Below are 24464 nucleotides of genomic sequence, written 5' to 3'. Positions count from 1 at the left end.
CAATTCTCAGCTGGAGTGCCTTCTGTGTGGAGTCTGCATATCGTCCATACATTCGTGTGGGATTCCACCAGGTGTTCCAGTTTCCTCCCACGTTACAGAGACATGCATCTGATGCTTTTCTCCCTGGGCATCTGCTGAAAATTAGCTTCGTTCAAAGTCTGACTTAGATCTATTTCATGCAAGTCCCTTTTAAGTTTAATGGTCCTCCATAGCTTAGGTATCATTTTGTGTTTTTCTGCAAATATTTCTTCGGTACTTGCAACATCTTAGCTGACAGTCTCATTTGCAGGCCTCCAAGTTTCATCAGCTTTCTCAGAATCACAACATTTGTGCACCTGCGTCCTGGCTGGCCAATGATTGATGTGGAGTAGCAGAGTTACTTTTCTGGAATTCATGGGTCTCTAACAGAGAACATGCGAGTCAGCTCTTCAGACCTTTTGGTCCTTTCAGGTGCATGATTAGAGACTTTGGTCATTGTGCCTGGGAGTGTTATGTAGATCCACATTGCTTTGAAAGAGGCAGCCCAAATGGTCAGGGTATACTTGGCTGTTAGCTTGCTGACTAGAGTTGTGGTCTTTCCGATTTTACTAAGCACTGGCTTGTTGACAGATTGCTGAAGAGCTGGGACAATCAGGGAGTTAGTTTTCAAAAGGCTTTTTCCCCAAACTGCCACTAAAAGTCAAAACTATCTTGAGGGATATCCATATAGTGTCAGATTACCGTAGCTATGTCCTGTGATTTGCTATTCACCTCATCATATGCTGGGACTTTCCACATCAGGAAATTTCTGGGTTCCTTTTAATTAATTCATATGTCTATAGTTAATGCCTTTTTTTGTGTTGCTAGGACCAAACCTGACCAATCCAAAATGGACCATCAGATGATCATGGCCAAGCCTTAACTTCATTACTGTCTTCACTGGATAATCATTCTTTGGTAGTTATCCCATTCTAGTGTGGGTGATGGTTTAGTATTTATTTTCCCAAACTAGGCACTTATGGTAACCAGAGATTATTTCCTACATATTGCGTTATCCATGCACGACCTTCCAAGTACTAGCTACGTGTCCCATTCCTTTCCTACTAGTCAAGTCTCAGACTTGGAGAAAAAGGGCTAGTCAGTAGACATAACCAAAAGAACAGGAATTTGGTCTTTAGCGCATTTTGTTATATTAGGTCTATACGGGGGGAGGGGAGTGCGACTTTGCATTTGATTTTTACTGTTTTGTTTACAAGTTGCTGATGCATTTTGATTTTGTGTTTCTCATTTATTGTGGTCAGGCAGCCAACAGAGTTGACGGTTCAGTAAGGAGGCTTATAGCCGGGACTATATCCCTGCATGTCGGACAATATTTGTAAAGGTTTTGGTGTTACGATAGGAACCAGAAGCTAGACCATTTGGGAGGTAATGAAATAAATTACATTCAAAAACAGACTTTTGTCCTGGTTATTAATAGATAATATAACACAATTGCACAATACCACATTGGTAGCATGGTCAGCTCTTATACCTAGATTATCATGGTGTGGGGTTGCCAGTCATCCACCTTAGAAACAGCATGAAAATTCTTAAACCACAGGCTAGATCCTCTTCCTATTTGTGTTGGGGATTATAGAACTCTGGGATTTTTACAGATTAAGAGCACAAGTGGTATCGGGAGGATGGCTTTCACATTTGGGATGCCAAGTGGGATTTGTCTAATATCAATATTGTCACTTCAAAGTTGGTCCCATCCAGGCTTCATATGTTAATAAAACACTAAAGTGCATCTCCTGGACAGTTATGGCGTGAGACCCTTTGCAAGCTGAGTTAGAAAATTTAAGGATTTCAGTACTCTTCATTTGAGGTTGGTGTTTTAGATTAGTTAGTCCCATATTGTAAGGCCAGAAAAAGGGAAAAAAGGTGCTTTGGTCTGCAGCCTGGTGGGCTGTTGCTGCAAGGCATCCTCATCCAATCTTCCTTTTCTGGGCCAATTTAAGGTTCATGAATGTGGAAACAAGCTGTCAAGAATGCTGCCCTTGGGCATTTGTCATGCTTTGACATCAGGACACTGAAGGTTTGGGACTTTTGTTTGGTTCTATTGCAGTCTGGTGTAGGCTTTTGTCATGCCCAGTATTGACATCTGTATGGATTACTGAGGCCTCTGAATGGTGGTTTAATTGATTTTAGGACTTGTGTTGTCAAATATTGGCACCAGTAGCGGATGAGTTATCAGTGTGAACCCCCAGCAAATTATAACCTCCAAAACCCAAGTAAGAAGTTTACTTTGTATATAATAAACTAGCTGTAGTGTGTTTGAGGTGACTTTGTTTTTGACAGTGGATGCAGTGTCAGGAGACAACTGGAATTTGTGTTGGTGATTCAGATGTCCTGATGCTATTGGGTTAGGAGCCGGTGATGTCCTAGCCTGTGTACTGTTAGTTTCAGTATAGCAGCAGCAGAATCCCTGCCCTTTGCTATCACTTTCATTCACTGGACCATCACTGCATGGCATTCTGCCCTTTTCATTTCTCCCTTTCTTTCCTGGCCAGTGTAAGGTCCAGGAATGTGGGAGTGAGCTATTGGGAATGCTGCACTTGGGCAGTTGTCAGGCTTTTCTAAGGGGGTCATTGAATGTGTGCTACTCAGGAAAATACCAGGCCAAACTAATGCTGGCTGCCTACCACATCACTTGGCCCTGAGGTCTGTATGGATTACTGAGGCCTCTGAGTGGTTATACTGATTTAAGTTATTAAATGTTGGTATTAATAACTGAGGAGTTCATTCGTAAGTGTGCATTTTATATGTAATAAACTGTTAACACTAGCTTTGAGCTGTCCTTGTGTAATTTGACAGGAAAGCAGTGGCAGGGAGCAACTCTGTGTGCTGCATTTAAATATGAATATGTGTTCCTTTCCTTCACTTATCAAACAAAAGTAATGGAATGAATCTAGTAAACATTAGGTGTTTATTATCATGTCTGGCTATGATGCTGCTTTACTCATCACCCTTATTTACTGTTATAACAATGTAATATTTGCGTATTTTCTTTTAGTATCAGTGAATTCACATTTTATAGCTAGTACTGTTAGCATTCTGTAGTACTTATTTGTGGACTTGCCTCTAAAACATCACTCTAGAGTTTGAGTATGTCATACTCATAAGTTCATAGGTAGGTACTAGGCTATCGGCCCTGGGGCCTATACAAGCCCAGCCAAAAAGGTACCCTGGCTTTTGCCACCCAAGAAAATTATTTTCCTGTGCCACTGTCTAGCAGAGCCACAGAAGTGATTCCCCAGGGTGAATTTCCTATTTCCCATCCAATCAAGATTTTTTTTGGAATGCTAATGAGGAGCTTTGATATAGATAGGTAGTTTATTCCAGAGTATGGGAAGTCTCTAGGACAGGAATCTATTCCTCCAGCATGTTCTGTTTATTGTGGTGACATGGTTTAGGTTCATAGAGCGTGTAGCTCGGAGGGATTGGGATTTCTTTAAATGGAGCATGCCCAACAGCTTTGGGTTTGACATAGCTTTGTATGTTAGGCAGAGATCACCTCTGAGTAGGCAATATGTGAATGAGTAAAGCTAGAGTTTTTTTATACTGTCTGCGTAGGGCATCTGAGGCCGGTAATCCTCTTTGAGGTATTTCTGTGGCCTTTCCAGTTGTAGAGGTCTTGTGAGGTACATACCAAAAAGGGCATTGTGCTCTATAATGGGTCTAATGAGTGATGAGTAGAGGGTAACGATTACCTCTTTTTTTCTGGATGAGAAACCTTTTGTGATGCGGTGTGCCACGTAGAAAGTTTTCCTGACTACTGTGGCGATATGATTATCAAAGGAGACTACTCTCCACCTGTGTCCCAAGGTCTCATCACTCTTTTGGTGTTAAGTATACTGCCGCCTATGTTGTAGTTCATGGGTACAGAGTTTTTACCAAAGGGGATGACAATGCACTTTTTGGCATTGAGCTTGAGGCCATAGTTTTGTGTAGTTACTCTGCCTTCTTTTGGTTTAAAGTGTCTGTTCACCTAGCATATATTACTTCCCCCCATCCTGCTGCTGTTGCATGTCTCTTGTCACATACTTAGCTTGCTGTTTTGTGCAATAATAAAGCATGTGTTATGAAGTCTTTGGAAATGTTTGACTTTTTTCATAATGTTGGAAACTTGATACACATTTCTCCTCAGAGGCATTTGCAATACATGGGCAGGAGCTTATCAAGTCCTATCTCTGCACCCTTCTCTTGACCTTCCTTCCTTCCTCCCATTTTTGTTAAAAATTATTTTAAACTGTAATAAGTAGTTGCTATAGTTTATACCACACACAGAGCATTACAGTGCACATGTTTTAATTTAGAAAAAAAAGTTCTTTACATTTAAACTGGTGTTTACAATATTTACATGGAGTGCTATATCGCTCGGGTTTTAATTAAAGAAAAACTGTTGTAAACTGCTTGCTGCAGTTTGGACCACACAAAGAATGCTACAGTACCTCCGGTATGACCACAGATGCATTAGAGTGATGCCGATCGGCTAATCCACACCCAACACTTTTGCCCCATAACAATTTCCCCTCTCTCCCCACTCTAGCTAAACTACCATTTCTCCTATGAGAGCTTTTTTGTCTCTATCCTTGTCTGCTAATCTTGGCTTTAGTCTCAATTTTGAATGTTTTTTGCTACTTTTGGATACTGTTTTTCACTTAAGTACAACTCTTTGACAGCCTTTTATGAACATGTTTGAACTCTGTAATGCAGTCTGTGTTCTGAAAGAATAAGTAACGAGATCCTCTAGACCATTTAAAACTATAAAGCAAACTAACAAAGCAGTAGTTTCACATGTAATGCCCTCTTCACCAATTTTTCATACTCACAGCAGAGTAATGTATTCTGCAATCTAAACAGACCTCCAAAGATTAACAGTATTTGTTGGGAGCATGAAGGAGTGCATGTTTTGTGGGTAATGTACAGAGAGGCATGGCATTAAGTCAAATAAAATTATGCCAGAGCAGGACTTCGTACAGAGATTACTTTGATGAAGCATTGCGACAGTCTTCACACTAATCTATAAAAAGCATACTCTAACTTTAAGTTACATAACCTTTTCTTTCGAAACCAAATTAGGGTTCCTAAAAAAAAAAAAAAAAAAAATTAACAAGCCAATGGATAAAATATGGGTAATTCCTTTATACATAATTTCTGAAATTTACAGAATGGCGTTTTTTCCTGGTTGTGGCTCACCATTGACCTCCTTATGCTCTGGACTAGGGTGTGTTGCATGATTCCTTAGGGGAACAATGGCTTGCTGGTTTGAAAACAATCGCATCTACCTCCTGTTCCAGTGTGTTCTCAGTGTACTGCCATGTCCTTTCTCTCTGCTTTCAGTGCTGTCGCAAATCTCTCCAGTAACAGTAACGGAAGGCTCTCAACTTCTTGGAGCAAAAATCTGGATAAAGCCATAAATAAGAGCAGGACAAAGGCACAAAAAGGGACAGGTTTTAAATGTTGCTCTTACTAACATAGTTGCTAGAAAAACAAGTTTTGTATTGGCATGAATTTTCTGAAGGCTATGAAGTTAAATGCCTCATTTTATGATTTCAATTCTCAAGGATTTGCAAGAAAACCAAAGCTTTTTTAAGGAACATAAAAACATGAAGCAAAAATCTGGATATTCTGCAAAATTCTGTACACTTGAGGTATGGAAGGGTATTTAGCTATCAAATCTTAATCTATGAATGTTAAGTTTATCTGTAAAGATGCTGAAAAACTTTCAAGTTCAACTTATTTCAGTACATGCTACCACTGGATCTTTTAGGGAAGTGTGGGGCACTGGTGACAGCATTTTAAAATGCACACTATTTTCAGATACCCCTTACTGCATTTGTGCATACTTGTCACAAATCAGGTTGGCTAAGAGAAGAACAGCTTCCATCATAATGAAGATGTAATAAAAGGGATAGCAGCAACAAAGGACAAGGTTTGAAATTCTGCCTCAGATGCGAGCAGTCCCCTTCTATGTGAGCCAGCTGTGTGACAGAAGCATGACTTTCTTGTGATCACCACCTACAACTGCAATGACAGAAAAGCAGTATGTCCTAAAGTACTCAATTTGAAACCAAAAATGTCCTGCTGTACCCTGTTCATGTATAGAACTCCAGGATTACTTATCTTGGGGTAATCAAGTTGGGTATTTTTCATAGTTTCTAAATATTCTCTCACTTGAGTAATGCAGACTTGAGAAAAGCAAATAAGTGTTTCAATTTCTTCTGATATGGTGTGACCTGAGAGGTCATACATATATAGACTGGGTGAATGTGAATAAGCCAACACATTGGGAGAGGAGGAGTGCTGAGGCTGTAGTCCCCTGGAAAAAAATGCTTTAAAAGTGTTTTATGTTAGTGTTGGCCAAATAGGTTCTTTAAGATTGACACTGGCAAAATTCATCATTGCTAACTTCAAGTAGATCTGGGTTTATTTTTAACTATGTTCCTGTCTTCTGTTAAGCTGATCCAAATACACCGCAGATAAATAATTTTGACCACTTTATTCAAATCAGTTATTACTCTTTACCATTAAATTATTCAGTACAACTGCAAATGTAAAACCCTGTGCATAAAATCTACATTAAAAGAAAAATGGTGCCTAAAACCAATAGGGCAGCCATGGTGGTGTAGCGGTTAGCGTTGCCGCCTCACAGCAAGAGGTTCTCCAGTTCGATCCTCGGCTGAGGTGCCTTCTGTGTGTAGTCTGCATGTTCTCTCTGTGGTTGCGTGGGTTTCCTCTGGGTGCTCCGGTTTCCTCCCACATCCCATAGACATGCTGTAGGTGAATTGGACACTCTAAATTGGCCCTAGGTGAGAGTGCATGCATGTGTGCCTTCTGTGGAAGGTTGGGTGCCGGGCTGGCAACTCAACACTGTAAAACTCTACTGCCAATCATGAGCGGACAGGTGATCCGCTGTGGTGACCCCTAACCAGGAAAAGCTGAGAGAAGTGTCTAAAGCCAATCTTTGTAGTTGTATTAACCAACTCAGTATAATTTATTCATGTATTTTCAACCCAATAATGCCCTTTCTTGCACATCACCAGAACTTACTAAACAATCCTGTGCTGGCTTGTGATTGTGCAGTTGCCTGGTAAGAAAAGATTTATTTTGACATTTGTTTTTACCACTGTGTCTCACTGTTTGTAGAAGAAAGGGATAGCTTGTAGGCACAGAGGTTTACTTTACTTTGTTTAATTGTATTGCCTCTAATTTTCACTTGTAGAAAGGGATAGATTTTAGACAGGCAAACTCTAGCCATCTCAATGATCCTAGTCCACTTTAAGTTCACACAGACTGTAGAGGAGACAATCCAGAGGTTATCTTGAAAGTCCTGGGTTGGTTTGTAATTTATTGATCTCTACTTTTAAAAAGAAGTGTAACTGCAAATAGTGAGTGCACAGTGTAAAGGAATTCCAGCTTTGGTGTGACTTTCACAACTGATACTGTCAGAGCAATGACTTTATTCTACTTTAGTATTTATAAAAAAATAAGGCACCAGAAGTACTTAAGTAAGGCAGCCATAAAAGTATTCCAATATTCCAAGAAAGGCTGTATAAGCGCTTTCATTTATTTAATTATTTACAAACAAAACGGAACTTCATCAGATACAAAGTAGTACATCATTTCCCCCCATTTAAATACTGTTGCATGCCATGTGATTTACAACCAATTAAAAATTCACGTTAATAAAAATCATATTTCACATAGTAAAAACACACATTGTTCAAAAAACAACTTCTTGGAACTTCCTACCTATTATTTATATAAATAATGTGCAATTCTATCATTTAAGCCTGGGTTCATGGTTGCATTCAATAATACTTGCCAAAAGGTCTCCCTAAATTCAAGAAAATTAGACCAATTGCCTCCTCTCTTGTTTTTTAACCTTCTCCAACACACAACCTAATTTTTTTTTTAAATCCTTACACGTAACACTATGCCTAAACAGGGCATTCGTACCATCCTGTTTTTTAATAGCATAATTGTGTTGATATACTCTCTCTCAATTCATTTTCAGTTTTGCCTATGTAGCAGGCCTTACGGGTTTGGCATGACATAGTCATTAATATTAATGAATCAAACGAAATACTGTTTGGATAGGTGTGTTTGAAATGAAATGTAACCAATGAAAGAGTTTTTAATTAGTTCATTCAAGTATTTAAACGTGTGCAAATGTCTTTTATTTTGTCTGATGAAGTCTTTATGATGAAAACGCAGGTTTCTCAAAGTGCATGTAAGAGCGTTTATTCTGTTGGTAGCATTGCTGCTATTGGGGTTACTAAGCAGCGTGACTATTTTAATTCTGTGAAATAAAATTGTTTGGTACACCTACAAGCGGACCTTGGCACTTTCTTTGGATTTACTAGTTTGTTTTGAGTGCCTACACCTGTTTCCTGGTCTATAGGGCTGCGTATACAACCCCCTTAGTCCTACAATTATAATTACCATTTATATTAACCCCATCATAACCTTCAATAATCAAGTTCCTTGTTTCATACATAAATCTACATTTCCTGCAACATCCACAAGTACTCATCTTCCCAATCAACATCCTGTTCCCCTTATTTTGACTTCTTTCAAAAAGGGTCTTCATATTATTACTGCTTCTATATACTATCCAAGGGCTAGGGCCTAACTTATCAATAAGACCAAAAGCACCATTCCAATTCTTTAATATTCTACGAATTTCTGAGTGCTCATATGTTAAGGTGCAACTAAATGAGCCCATTTGTGAATTTTGTCCACCCATTGCCACATTCGGATTTTTTGGCTAAAAAGGATTTTAAAAAATTTAGGTTTTGTGTGTTGAAGGTTAAAAACGAGAGAGGCGGCAATTGGTCTAATTTTTTTGAATTTAGGGAGACCTTTTGGCAAGTATTGAATGCAACCATGAAACCAGGCTTAAATAGAATTATCAATTAATAGTATGCTTAATATGCGAGTAGAAAATATTTGAAATTGGTAAACAAGCGTAATAAGGGTTAGGTATATTATTAGAGTTGAATGTAAATAGAACATCTGGATTATATGGTTACTGTAGATTTTTAGCTAGTAACTGGGTTAGTGTGAACAATTAAACGGATTAATAAATAAATTAGTGGGAATTGTACATTTTATTTATATAAAAGGAAGTTCCAGGTAGAAGGTTTTTTATTAACAATGTGTTTTTTACTATGTGAAATATGATTTTTATTAATGTGAATTTTTAATTGGTTGTAAATCACAAACATGCAAGGGTATTTAAACGGGGGGAAATGATGTATTACTTTGTATCTGAAGTTCCGTTTTGTTTGTAAATTAAAGGAATGAAAGCTCTTATATAGCCTTTCTTGGAATATTGGAATACTTGTGTGGCTGCCTTACTTAAGTACTTCTGGAGCCTTATTTTTTATGATTGCTGGACATTTTTCTTGTTTTCTACTTTAGTATTTAGTTGTATGCTTGTGTGATTTTTTTCCTATGGAAGTCTGCTTAAAATCTCCAAATGCTGTCATAGCCGATTGATTTATCCTTTTATTTTAGAATTCTGTATTAATTTGCAGGTGAATATGGATTCCTTAAATGAGTTTGCCATTAATGATTTACTAAAGCACAAGCATCTTGTATAGTGTACTGAATGCAATGTACGTTTAAAGGTAATGCTTGAAAACATTGGTGATGCGTGTTCCTCATGTCAAAAGCTTGATGATTTGCTTAAACATTGTTAGGAAATCTAGACTTGCTGATTGCACTTGTGTAACTGGCAAAGAGCAAATAGAGCACATTTAGGAAAGATAGTCTGGTCAGTAAAGATCACTCAATCTTTATTGAACAAGATAATGCCATTGACAACTTTGGAATTCTGGATACAAGTCTTCAGCAATATGATGATTTGGAGCATACAGAAATAAAATAAGAAGATGTTCCCAACAAATAACGAAGAAAAATAAAACCGTCCATAAAGCAAACAGAATACATACTAAAGAGGACTTTAGTCTTTGTGACAGATTACAGGCATAACTATCAACTGTACAGATTTTTGCAGAATGTCCAGATTTATGCCTCATATTTTTGTTTCTCCTAAAATCTATACTTTTCTGGCAAATATGGATTAAAGTCACTAAATTAATGACAAACATTTGAGTTTCACTCAATATCCTTCAGAATATTCATGCTAATGCAACACCTATTATTCTATCAACGTTCGAAGTTTGTAAGAGCAATATTTAAAATCTGACCCTGTTTGCCCCCCCCCCCCCAATCATTTTAGGCTCTGTCCAGATTTTGTGCTCCAAGAGGTTGAGAGGTATACAGGGAATGATGATTTTTTCTGCCAGAAAATTTTCAGTCTACAGAAAAAGGCATTTTCCAAAAGAGAAGGTAGAAAAACGGCCAAGGGGCAGGTGAAAGGGAAAAAATCAAAAATGAATGTGGAAGGACTGGAGAACATCACTGTAAGAAAAGAGGAGAAAAGTTGAAAATGTGGTTTAAGACTGTGTCTAAAGCATGCTGGATGGGAATTGTATGCAAATGTAATGAAACCAGTAAGATTAATAGTGACGAAAAGAATTCCCTTGTACTGATCGACAGAGCCGCTGTTACCGATCTGGGTAGAAAAGATTTTTGTAATTGGAGATCGAATTATTACAGGAATTGATGCTGCCATTTGCATAAAGGATAATTAACACAGAATAGTGCTATGATACAATAGAGAACATGAGAATGGCCTTAGAATGCCTTAAGGCAGCAATTTTCAACCTTTTTTGTCTCATGGCACACAAACCAATTACAAAAATATTGCAGGCAGCACACCATAAAATATACTTTTTGCCAATCTGACAAAAAAGGTATAATTTTTATTTAAACAAAAAGCCTTTCTATTTGCATTTAATATTTAATGAGATATCTGAGCTTGATGTTTTAGGGAAAAAAAAACCTCTTACCAGTCAAAAATGTAGTAAATTAACATTTTCTGAAATAAGTCTAACTGCAGTAGTTACCAGCACTTAATATGACGTGCCACATGTTCACAAAAAAAATCCAATTTTACTTGGAAAAGAGCAGAACTTTGAGCCAAAATTGAGGGCACTCCTAAATTAGTCATAGGGAGTAAACACCAACTCCACAGGTATGGTCAGTCTCAATTCAAGGCAAATCCAGAAATAACCAGGAGCACTTTAAAATATTAATACTATTAACTTGAAACATTGACGTGAGGAGAAAGTGCAATATATACCTTTATAAAATAAAATTCTATATCCTGAATTACCATCATTTAAGTGTAAATTGTCTAGCCTCCAAAAGTCCTCAGTTTTAGAAAGGACTATGTAAAAAAAAAGCACCGCTAATATACAAGTCAGTCAGGGACAGTTGAAAGGTATAGATATGTTGTAAAACCCCAAAATGCCCATACCTCTTGACTACCACACAAGTAGTTTGAGAAAAGTGTCAAAAGTTTGACTAGTCTGTAAGCATGTTTAGAACTTTACTGTAATCTTACTGCTGAAACCATGTGTGATAGAAACATCAAAAATAGATATTTAAACAATCTTAACTTATAAGGCATATGTAGTCCAACATTAGGGAAATAAAAACTCGGAAGGCACAGAGTTTACCAAGTGAATGCACTGAACATCTAACAAAACCACCGCACACAAGTAAATGCATTCAAACTGTGCTAAACTATCACAGGGTCTTAATTCCACATGCACAATTCTTCCCATTAGACAACTGACTCCACATAAGCTTACTCACTACAAAAGTGCAGTAATATATTCTAGGCGCCCGGCCTCATTTTTAATCTGCCTGTCTTTCTTCCACCTGTACATTGTCTGTGTTACCGGGCTTTGCCCGCCATCTTTACTCCTTGATTCTAGCAAAGAGCTAGGACCATCGGCGTGTGACACTTGATGCACAAAGTGTGCTGTAGTTGCCTCAGTTTAAAAAAATCTTGTGGCACACCTGTGAACCCCTGAGCATACCAGATGAAAATCGCTGCCTTAAGGTAAGGAAGGATCTGTTTTTTTGTGTTGATACAAATGGTCTAATTTCTAAGGAGAGTCTGACTGTTAGTAGGGAACTTACTTAGATGGCACAGTTTGTATAAGTGTTGATGTATTTTTTTCACAAATCTCATTTCAAAAGGAGTCAGATAAGTGTGAATGAAAAGATTTTGTGATAAATACCTATATGAAAAATGTCCCATTTAAAAAAATGGAAATGTGTAGAGCATTCAAGCCTAATTTTGAGCGCATATCTAGACTAGATGCTGTGCAGTTGTCAAGATCGGGGATGAGAATTTTTGTAGCAGGTATATTGAAATATTTGACAAGCACAAGGCAGAATGTTTGCCAGGTTGAAAATGTAACGTTTCATAGATAGCAACATTTGATGCATCTCTGCTGCTTAAATCTAGGATGAATTTTTTTATGTTCCCGTAAGATTTATATTCATGAAACATGATTAAATAACTGAAAACCAGTTCTGTCAGGGTATAAATGTTTTTACTGCAACAGTCATTCTAACAAAAAGTCAGGTGGATGTGTTATGATTGGGATTTAAGTTTGAGACCTGTGATTATTATATGTTAGATAACAATACTGTAGATTGTGCAACTGTAACAACAGACAACCCTGGAACATAAAACAATTGTTTGAGTGTATAGACCACCAAATTAAAATGCTGATGACCTAGAAGAATTCATACATTTCTTGCATAAAACACTGGAGGGAAGAATAATAATGTCTGGGGACTTAAATTTACCAGAAACGGGCTGCCCTAATTTTGATTCAACAACATTAGTAAGGAAATGTACAATGTCTGTAAAGGAACCGTTGCTTCAGACTGTAAAAATCTCTACCAGGGAATAGACTGTGTTCCTAAACAAGTAAATGTGCAGTGATCATTGGGTTATAAAAGATAATTTGCTATAATTCTGTCAAACTGAAATCTAATCCAGTGCACAGATTAACAGATTATATGGAAGTAAATCACTTTGTAAAACTAATTGGAGTGATGTGTTAAATGGAAAAACTGCAGAAAGGATGTGAAAAGTTTTGAGAGAGTTTTTGAATTACAAAAAAAAGAAAATTAATATCAGGATCTAGGCACATAGCATCAGGAGGCTATAGTTCCCAAGAACAAGATACCTGAGGTGAGAGAGAAAAATTAAGAAATGAAAAAGTTGACCTTTGACTTTGAAAAATGCAATAAACAAGCTGGACAGACAAATATATGAGACAAGATCAAGAAAATTTATATAGAGATATTTAGCATAGTAGGAAGCCATGTTATATGCATAAAATGTGGTAGGAGTAAAGACATACAAACTGATACTGTGTGCAGATTCTAAAATTTATTCTGACACAGCATATTATAGCTACACTTACAAAATCTTACGCACAGAAGTTTGTCCCCCGAAGGGGTGATGCATTTTCCTTGTGACATCCAGGCAACCTCAGATAATCCAAGTAAAAACCAAGATGTCTAAGGCAGTAAAGGTCCCGTTCAGACAAAAATCCCAAAATACAGCAAAAAATCAGTCCAGGACCAAACATGGCTCCAGGTTAAAACCAGTTTTAATAAAACAGACTAAAAAACACAAAAAAAGGGTTAGCGCTTTCATGCCCTACAATAGGCATTTCATAAGACAACTTACAGCAACACATATACATCTTAAATACTACCATTAATTGAGCAATGAAACAATTTACGATCGCTGAGGGGTTTTAAAGGCACATAGTCATTCAACCCCAGTTATTTATGGGCTTGTAACAGTTATCCATCTGGTTTCAACTTCTTTATTATTAAGATCTCTTCCTCTTTTATCAGCATAAGTACACAGTAAAACAAAGCTAAAAGAATGATCACTATGTGCCTGTATATGCTTATATAAGGCACTAGTAATATCTTTGTGCCTAATGTAGTCAATATGATATAGTAAGCACTCCCTTAATGCCCTATTAGTCTTTCTGACATGGAAACTACTACATTTATTACAAATAGCGAGGTAGATTCAATTCTTGCTAGAACAATCGGCATAAAATTCCGATACAAATCTAAAATCTATAACCGGATGGTTAAAACCCTTAACCCTTGAAATATGAGCATGCTGCACAATTTCTGCAGGCAAATGTCCCTTTCCTATCCAACAATGGTAACTGCTTCATATACCTATCGTAGCAAAGTTGCCTCTTAAGGAATAATCCATTTCTAAAACAAAATCTTGGTGTTTCACCAACAATCCCTGAGATTCTATCATCTGATATAAGCACTGGCCAGTTATTCCTAATTACATCACATACCATACTTATATTGCTGGAGAAAGTAACAGGTCTTACAAAACCTATCCTGTGTTACTCTTCTCCTGGAAATGCATCGTCCTTCCTTAAATACGGTTGTGCCACTCCATGTCTAGCTTCTAACACTTCTAAACCTGCCTTATCTAGATCTTTTAGAATAACTTTGTTCCATCAGATCTTCTTTCAAATCTGTGAGTGCCTGTGTAAAACCTTCATCTTTAGTATGTAGCCGTGATGTTCTAAAAGCTTGATTTTTAACAATATTCTTAGACATTCCCTGGATGCATACTGGTACGATACAGCAGGGTATTCTTACATGACTTAATATAAATAGATGTATGTAACATCCAATCATCTCCTTCAACCAGATTGACATTGACATCTAAAAAAATCAATGCAGACTCTTGCATTCTTGGTAAAGTTAAGATATTCTGTAGTACATTCCAAGTAGGCAACAAATAGATCCAACTCTGACTACCATCCCACAAAAGAAAAATATCGTCCACAAACCTAAAGAATCTCAACTGTTCAGAGAAAGGGTAAGAGATAGGGTGGTCCAGAGGCTCCTGCAGTCGCTGGTGTTAGCAAAACTTTTTTCAGCTCTGACCCAGTCGGCTCCGGAGCCAGTCCCTGTTCTGGTACCAATGATTCCTCCTCCGAGCACCCATGTGTCATTGGAGCCGGAGTGCCCCACGCTGAATGATGTCCTGTTGGCTCAGATACCCCAGGTAAGTCTATCTGTGCCGGCGTTGGCTCCATCCTCTCACATCATCTGGATTGGTCACTCCATCCCCATACACCACGGATAGAGCTTCTGATGCCCCCTATCCGTGGATGGAGCCCAAACATCTGGGGATACCCCCTTGAGCGGTCCCCTACTTTGAGTGCCCCTCAGTCTGCACCTGAGGAGCCCCCCAGAAAGTAGCTGTGCAAGAGTAAGCACATAGACTCCCAGGATGAGTCTCTCATCTTTGATACCTACCTCGAGTCGGAGGGGTCCCCAAGTCGTCCTCCGATGTCTTTCTCCGACATCCTGGAGATTGAGGCAGAGAGGCGACTGGCCTTCAAAGACCCCCCCTCTGAGGAGGAGTTGGTATTCCTCAAGGCCTTCGGAGCTCAACCCTCCACCTCCTGGGTGTCTCCACCCTTCGAACTCCTGGATTTGATTTGTCAAAGGGTGTGAGAGAACCCTGATTCCGTGGAACCGGTGCCCAGATGTCCAAATAAGTTCCTTTATGCTCCCCCGGGGAAAGAGTTCCTGACCAAAGGGGTTTTGGTAGATGCCTTGGTGGTGGCAGCCACTCAGCAGAAAGTTGCAGAGGCTTCTTCTTCCATCCATCGTCCTAACAAGGAGTCCAAGAGTATGGTCCAGTACGGGAAGTGTACCCTGTCTTTGGCAAACTTTACCTTGTGGTTGCTGAATTACCTTTGTCATTTCACTCTGCTCCAATGAGATCTTCTTAAGGCGCTATGAGATACTCTGATGGGTAACATGCCTGAGGTGGTAACGCAAACTGTTAATGCCCAGTTGTCTACCCTTGATTCCATTGTCAACTCGTCCATGAGGCTCACATCTTATGCAGCCGAGGGGGGAGAGTAGGGCAGCTAGCTCAGGTGTGGCTCTCAGACGGCAAGCCTGGATGTGCCTGTGTCATTTTGTGGAGGCCTTTGTCTTCCTTCACTGATGCCCCCTTTGATGGGTCCTCTCTTTTCGGGACCAAAGTGAAAGACACCCTCACCAGATGCGAACAGGAAGGAAAGACACTATCTGCCGTAGGGGCCCGTTTTTCTCTCCCTTCTAGACCTTACCCCAAGGCTCAGAGAGGGAGAAAATGTGGTTCAAGAAGTCTGAGGCCTTTCCCTACAGCTCAAGGTGAGTCCCCCTCCAGGGGCAGAGGAGGGGGAAATAATTCTGGAAGACGCCATCCTAGAGGCAGAGGAGGCCCCCACAACTCGGGAGACTGATTCCTTTCATGGATCTTCCTTCCAGTGCGCCTGAGGCATTGCCCGACTGTGCTGTTCTGGAGCCAGTTGAGGGCCGAATTTCGTTGCATCCAGAAGCCTGGGAAAGCATCACCCAGGATCGTTGGGTGCTTTGAATAGTTACCGGAGGTTACGCTATTCCCTTTGTATCAACACCCCCTCCAGTCAGAAGAATCCCGGACGTCCCACCCAGTCACCGGGATCAAGCAGCAGTAGAAGTTACAAAGCTGCTAGAAAAGGGAGTCATCCAACCAGTCCCCTCAGACCACATTGGATCCGGAACTTACTCAAGACTCTTTGGTGCCAAAAAGAACAGGGGATCTGAGACCCATTCTGGATCTCAGTCGAGTGAGTCACTACATTCTGAAGTCCAAGTTCCGAATGGTCATGCTTCAGTCCATTTTTCCATTGCTGGAAAAAGGAGTATGGATGTGCTCCATCGATCTCAAGGATGCCTACTACCACATCAAGATGGACAGGGCATCCAGGAGTCACTTACACTTCCGGTTGGGAGCCAGTCCCTTCCAGTTTCCTGCCCTGCCCTTTGGTCTCACCACAGCCCCCAGGGTGTTCACTAAGTGTTTGGCAGTGGTGACAGCTCACCTGAGATGTCAGGGATTCCAGGTGTTTCCATATCTGGATGACTGGCTTCTCACCGCCCCCACCAGGCATCTGCTCATTCAGGCCAGGGAGACTACCATAGCACTGTCAACAGTTAGGAATTACTTTAAACAGGAAAAAGTCTGCCTTGCTGCCCTTACAGCATGTTGTCTTTATAGGCACAGAGCTAGACTCTATTCAGATGCGAGCCTTTCTGCCACAAGAGAGAATGAGTGCTGCAGTCTCAGATCCATGCACTGTTGCCCCTCAAAAGAGTTAAAGCCAGGTTAGTTCTCCAACTGTTGGGCTCCATGGCCGCCACCATCATGCTGGTGCCTCTGGCCAGGTTACATATGCGGATTCTGCAATGGCTCCTTTCCGCCCAATGGTCATTTCAGAAACTTCCTCTTTCCCACCTGATACTTCTCACGGAACGATGCAAACAGGACCTCCGCTGGTGGCTACGTTCCACCAATTTGGACAAGGGGAGGAGCTTGATTCCTATGTCTCCAGTGGCCACGGACGCCTCCCAGATGGGGTGGGGGGGGCATTATCTTGGCAGGACGGTCCAAGGCACGTGGCAAGATCACGAGGTACATCTGCACATCAGTGTTCTGGAGATGAGAGTGGTGTTTCTAGCGTTGCGAGCACTCTGAGACTCTACCTCTGGGAACGATTGCAATTCACTTGGACAACATGTCCGTAGTGTGGTACCTGAACTAGCAAGGGAGAGCCAAGTCTTATCCCCTCTGCAGAGAGGCCATGCGAGTGTGGCATTGGGCAGTATCTTCCCAAAGGTTCTTGGTGGCAATGCACATTCCGGGAAAGTCCAATGTGATAGCGGACAGGCTGAGCAGAGCTATTCTGATGCCTTACGAGTGGTCCCTGAACAGGTGGGGTCAGCCTTGCTGCGATCTCTTTGCCAGTCCCCTCAATGCTAAATGCAGCGAGTATTTCACACTGATCCCCCCCCCCCACAGGGGGAGTCACCCAGGGACGCTCTAACCCACGATTGGCCTCCTGGTCTGGTCTACGCTTTCCCTCCGTTTCCTCTGTTACCAAGAGTGATTCAGAAAGCCATATCCTTGGGAAGCAGGATGATCCATATTGCTCCACACTGGCCTCGACAAGTATGGTTCCCTTTTCAGAAGTACGCAGTAGACCATCCTTGGACTCTGGACCCAGTGCCAGACCTCCTGACTCGCATGTCAGGCCAGCTCCATCCATCACTGCGAACCCTCAGGCTGACAGCCTGGTTACTCCACTTCCGTCACTAGTTAGACAACATTCCTTTTCACCGGAGATGGTTCACATCTTGTCCTCATCTCATAAGTCTTCTACCAGAAAAATTTATTCAAGCAAATGGAAGAGATTCTCCATTTGGGCTCAGGCCCAAGGTCTGGACCCCTTCACAGCCCCAATTCCATCGGTTTTAAATTTTTTAGCCATGCTTTTCTGTCAGGGCTCTGCACCCACTACCATTAAAGTGCAATTGGCTGCAATCTCCAATTTCCATACATCTTACGAACCCCCTCTTATGGGCCATAAACTCTGCAAGCCCTTCTTAAAAGGCACTTGGCTACTTCACCCTCCTGTGTCAGAGCCTGTCATGCCATGGGACCTAAACCTTGTGCTACAAGCCATCACTTCACCACCCTTTGAACCAGCTGTCACCTGTGAACTAAAATTTTTGTCTTGGAAAACGGCATTTCTGATGGCCATTACATCGGCCAGAAGAGTATCAGAACTTCAAGCTCTGTCCATTAAACCTCCGTATTTGTCCTTTCATAAGGATAGAGTTTCACTGAGACTTAACCCATCCTTTCTTCCAAAGTGTCATCCACTGTTAACCTCCATCAATCTATCGAGTTACCAGTGTTCTTTCCAAAATTTTCCAACAAAGCAGAGTTCAGGTTCCATCAGTTGGATGTGCACAGGCAATTGAGGTTCTATTTACAAAGGACTAGACAGGTTAGGAAGTCTGATCAGCTGTTTGTGTCTTTTTCAGAGAACAGAGCAGGTTGTCCTGTTTCCAAGTGCACAATTTCTAAATGGATTAAAGATTGTATTTCCTTAATCTACTCTGTGGCAGGCAGAAGTTTACCTTTTCCCGTCAGAGCTCACTCTACCAGGGCAATGTCCACATCGATAGCTTTCCATGCCAGGCTCTAACTGGATATTTGTGCTGCAGCCATCTGGGCCTCTCCTCACACCTTTATCACTCATTACAAGCTGGACGTGGCTTTTAGGGGCCATGCTTCCTTTGGTTCCTCGGTTCTCAGGAGTATCTTTCTATGAGCCTCCCAGGATAAGAGGTGCTGGGGATGCTGTCCCGTGAGTAAAGAATGTAGGTGAGAGAGGACCACATAACATCAGTTAGTTATGTACTCACCATAACGATCTATGTATGTGGTCCATCTCACCTACATTCTTGCGTACCCTCCCACCTGCCCCCTTCCTAGTGGATTTGGAGGAACATTGGCTCTGTGAACCCTTCAAGGTCAGTTGTCTTTTCTTTCTTGGCTGGAATTCCTTCCAGTGTTGGTTATGTATGGGTTATGATTGGTATGGTTGCAAACCAGATCTGGGGCTAGGGCGAGGTGCATATTGGGATACCGGGTTAGTTCAGCCAATTACAGACTTCGTGCTAGAGAAATAGTTGGCCGAGTCGGAGCCGATTCTCTGCTCCAAACCCGTGAGTAAAGAATGTAAGCGAGATGGACCACATACATCGATCGTTATGGTGAGTACATAACTGTTTTCTGACAAATTACTGGCAAGACATTACATATTAGTCAGAAAGTAATGACAGACATTTGAGTTTCAGACTTCATACTCTTAAAAATACATGTTTACACAAAAACTGTTATTCTATCAACTCTACTCCTCTATTCTATAGACATTACAAGTTTGTAAGAGCAATATTTAAAAATTGTCATTATGCTTGGGCCTTTGTCCCACCATCATTTATGGCTTTGTCCAAATTTCTTCCTGTAAGAGATTGAGAGAAATGGGGCAGGGGGCATATTACTGCATATAGACAGTCTGCTGGGGGCATATTATACTGTGTATATAGGCTACTGCGGGTGTATTATTACAAATGAGAGTTGAGCCTTGTATAAGTATTGTAAGGGCTTCAGAGCAACATTAGCTGGTCAGAGTTGAAAAGTGTACAAGCTGACAATGACCTTCAAATCCATCTAGTCCAGATTTGCTTCTTTCTATTATCCATAGCATCCTTCTGCATCTTTCATTGAGGAAATTTATATGATTGGGAAAGACATATAAATTCATTTCATTGTAGAGTATGTCAAAAAATGTGCAGAATTTCCATAAAATGCATAACTTTTAAACTCCATAGCCAAGGCAAAATACATTTCAGTAAAGCTTTTCACTTTTCAGTATTGCCAGGCCAAATCAGAAATACCAAGCTTTTAGTCTGAACAGAATTTTTTCTAGTACCTGCCTTTGAAGTTTCTTTGGATACAAGTTTGCTTTGCCTCCTGTCCAGAAACCTGTAAGAATTGGATTCAGGATTTGGTGTATTGACAGAGGGTATGCTTAAAGCAGACGAGGATAGGAGTAATTAAATAATGCAATAAAGAACAGATATAATTGGCCAGTCTGGAATTAAATGAGTCTCCTTTTTTTAAATAAGCAGTATTCATGATTGATTAGCAGTATATAACATTGTGTAGAGAACAAAATTATAGTCGTCGTCAGTGTTATGGCAGAATATTTTGGGATTTAAAAGTACTTTAAGTCTATAATGCTGAATGTAGTTAAGGGCTTCAGCTTTGCATCCTAAGCTTTCACTGCTGGCCTGTGCCTCTGTGCCAGTCTCAGTTCAATGCATTTTAAATTTAAAAAGTACAAATATTTATGTAATATACAATATATATGGAATATAAATATAATACTGTACTGAAAGTTTATTTTTGCTGCTAGAAGCATTAAACTGCATACAAATTTGGATTCTCCATCGGATCACTTGCACCATTTTATTTTCACTTTTATGCTTCTGTTACTATTCCAGTTGTAACCTATTGGACCTCATTATGTTGCATTAGACACAGGTTAAAAATCAGTGTCCATATGAATGTATCTGTATACTGCCTGTACAATCTAGTGTTTTTTGTGTTGTACCATTCTTTGGTGAGTGACACAGTACCACTGGTGTGACTACATCTTACCACTTAGTCAAGTTCTGTTGCTTACATGACATGTACTTGACAAAACTATGCTGAAATGCAAAAAAGTAGCTTCACATTTTTTTTCTGAAAACAGCAGGCCATTAAACAGGATAAGTTTAATTCTATTCATAAAATAAGGAGCACAAGATGCCAAAAAATCTCCTTCAGATTTTGGTGTGTATTACAATTTATATTCTGTTTACATGTCACGTACTTGACAAAACTCGTGCCGATAATCTAAAAAAGGTGGCACCACATGTTTCTGAAAACAGCATGTCACTTAATAGAATGGTTTCTTTCTCATTTAGTGCTCTTATGATTACAACTGTTTTTATAATTTCACAGTCTGTTACCTTTCTTTAGCCATGGAAATAAAAAGACAAATAACATCCATTTCACAATGCAAAGGAAATGTGCATTCATGATAAATTCTAGATAAAAAATGACTAACATCTTCACGCAAGCACAGGGTATGGAAATGAGTTTTGTAGCTCCAGATATACTGATTCATGGATGATCCTGTATAAACATGTTAAACCTTTTCAATTTGTTTCATTTGTAAAACCTAGGGCATTTCGAGTTCTGTCCATCTGCTAACTAAAAGAAGGCTTACACTGAATGACAAGTACAATCTGTGTTTGTATCTTAATCAAGCCCCCCTTAAGTGTATAATGTATGAAACAACTGAGCATTTGCATTTAAATAGTGCTTTTCTGATTTTAATTCTTCTGACAGTGATTCAGAAGCAGTTTGAATCTGTACCTGCCTTCTGGGGTGTTGGGTCTCATTTCCCATGACTGTCATCTTGTCTCAGATGTTCTTCATCTCACATTGCTGCAGTCATAACCTGTGGGTAGTCCGCTGTCCTCGGTCGGCCCGAATACCAAAGTATTAGGCTGGCGTCGGTCATGGGCGCTCAGATCTGACGTCAGTGCGTCCTGGTATTAAAGCGCATGACCGACGTCATATCCTCAGTCTTTTTTGCTGCATGGTCCGAAGCAGCGTTTGCAAGTGCCGTTTGGCGTTCTGAAATTTTCGTATTTCGAGTTTCAGACCGAAACCAAGTTGGGCTAAGTACCCCGTTGGGGAATATTTTTATTTTTTCTTGCCTCAGTTAATTCCTGATTTTTCATAAGGATAGGGTATTTCTGCGTACTAACCCTACTTTTATACCTAAAGTGGTTTCAAATGTGGCCTTGAACCAATCTATTCATTTGCCTACCTTTTATGCTGCTCCCCAAAATAAAGGGGAGAAAATTTTGCACACTTTGGATATTCACAGGCAGTTGCGTTATTATTTGAGCAGGACTAAAAGTTTCAGACAGTCTCAACAGTTATTTGTTTCTTTTGCTTTGAGCTCTCAGGGGAAACCTGTTTCTAAACAAACTATTTCTAAGTGGATTGGTCATTGTATTGCTTTTTGTTATTCTCATCATGGTAAGGAGATTCCGGCTGGAATCAGACCTCATTCCACTAGGGCTACTGCCACTTCTACTGCTTTTTGGGGGGTAGCTACCAAAGATATTTTGGAAGCAGCTACTTGGAGTTCAGTGCACACTTTTTCTAAACATTACCATCTCCCTCTTTATTCCAAATCTAGGGCTGGATTTGCCACTGCAGTCTTGCAGGGCTTATTAGCAGCTCCCAATGCTTTATGATTTTGCCAACCTCCCTTTCCTTTTGCTTTGGGATTCTACCCACAGGTTATGACTGCAGCAATGTGAGATGAAGAACATAGTACAGTTTTGTACCTACCATAAATGTAGATGTTCGAAGATCCACATTGCTGCAGCCCAATTTACCCTCCCTCCTTCCCCTCTGTAGTTTGGAGTGGTTGTTTGGTTTGGGTTGTCGATATTGTTTGTACATGGGTTTTGGAGGTTTTTTCTATTTTAGGCTGTGGCCTTTCTTTATGGGCCTTCTGACATCTGGGGCAAGAAAAGACTGAGGATATGACGTCGGTCATGCGCTTTAATACCAGGATGCACTGACGTCAGATCTGAGCGCCCATGACCGACGCCAGCCTAATACTTTGGTATTCGGGCCGACCGAGGACAGCGGACTACCCACAGGTTATGACTGCAGCAATGTGGATCTTCGAACATCTACATTTATGGTAGGTACAAAACTGTACTTTTCATTTTACCCATCTTTTTTACTGATGGTTTAGATTCTGTCAGGCACAGTGTAAGCTGTTCGGGGAACAATATTTGGTTAGGCGACTGCATTCAGCTTGTAAAACAGGGTTTATATTGAGTATGAAGCATTTCATTCTCAGATGTTCCTTCTCCAGGAGAGGCAGTTGTACAAATGAAAGTGAATTTATTCATTTGCTGTCTGATTTATTTCTATTAAGAATAAGTCACAGTATGAAGAAAACTTCACTTTACTTGGAGAACAAGAGAACTTGCTCTACACCAATAGTAAGCTCCTCCGTGGTTAGATCCTACCACAAACTAATCACCTTGGAAATCCACATACCCCCCCCCCCCCCCGCAAAGGTAACCACCATGAAAAACTTCTCCAAAGCTAACTTTGGGATCCTAAAAACTGATGTGGCTAACTTCACGGCACCCATGCAAATAGAGAATAGTTGCATGACCACAGAATCATACACCAGTGCACTGTACGAACATGTACGCAAATGCATGGATCTCACCATTCCCAATAGAACTAAGACACTCTCCTCCAAAAAAAGGAAGCCAATCTGGTGGTCACTTGCCATAAACTCTACAACAGGAGGAGGAAACTGATGCGGAATAAGGTGAAGTCCCAAGACTGGGAAAAACTCCCTTATCTGCCACAACCAAGTTGAGATCCCTCATCAAATCCTCTAAAGCTAGGTATGAAAACAGAATTGCAGCATATAGTAAAGACAACCACAAGGCCTTCTATAGTTATGTAAAGAATCTTCATGGCAATACCCAGATTTGCTCTGAGGTACTGCACAATGGTCCTTCCTATACCGAGCCAACATATTGCCAGTATACTGGCACACATTGTGCCAACTTTACCCCCCCCCCCCCAAGGGACCAATCACAATACCAGTAGATTGCCAGGCACCCATTATTACTGCTGCACAGGTTAAAACAGCACTGTCCAAGGCCAAGAATACAGCTTTTATGGGACCTGACAATATCCCTGGTTGTCTTCTACATGAACTCTAGAGTGAACTGGCACCTCCCTTGAGTGCCCTGTTCAATCACATCCTCACTTCAGGCTTTGTCCCTGCTGAATGGCGCACTGCTACAGTCATCCCTCTCCACAAAGGAGTGACTACAGACCCTGTGAACTATTGCTCCATTAGCCTTATGAGTCTGATATGCAAAGCTATGGAACACATCATCATGGACCTAATAAACAAGGATATAGGGAATCTCCAAAC

At 40.4% G+C, this 24464-nt stretch overlaps 1 protein-coding gene across 1 annotated transcript in view; it reads right to left on the bottom strand.

The window, feature by feature from the left end:
- The window catches only part of LOC122789682 (relaxin receptor 1-like), a 976275-nt gene that overhangs the window by 719254 nt on the left and 232557 nt on the right, over window positions 1–24464 (bottom strand). The gene's annotated exons all lie outside the window — the stretch shown is intronic.

This window comes from Protopterus annectens, chromosome 15.part0 (genome assembly GCF_019279795.1).
Source record: "Protopterus annectens isolate FY-2018-M chromosome 15.part0, PAN1.0, whole genome shotgun sequence".
NCBI lineage: Eukaryota > Metazoa > Chordata > Ceratodontiformes > Protopteridae > Protopterus > Protopterus annectens.
The sequence above is the reverse complement of the archived record's forward strand: the minus strand, read 5'-3'. Positions and strand labels throughout refer to the sequence as shown.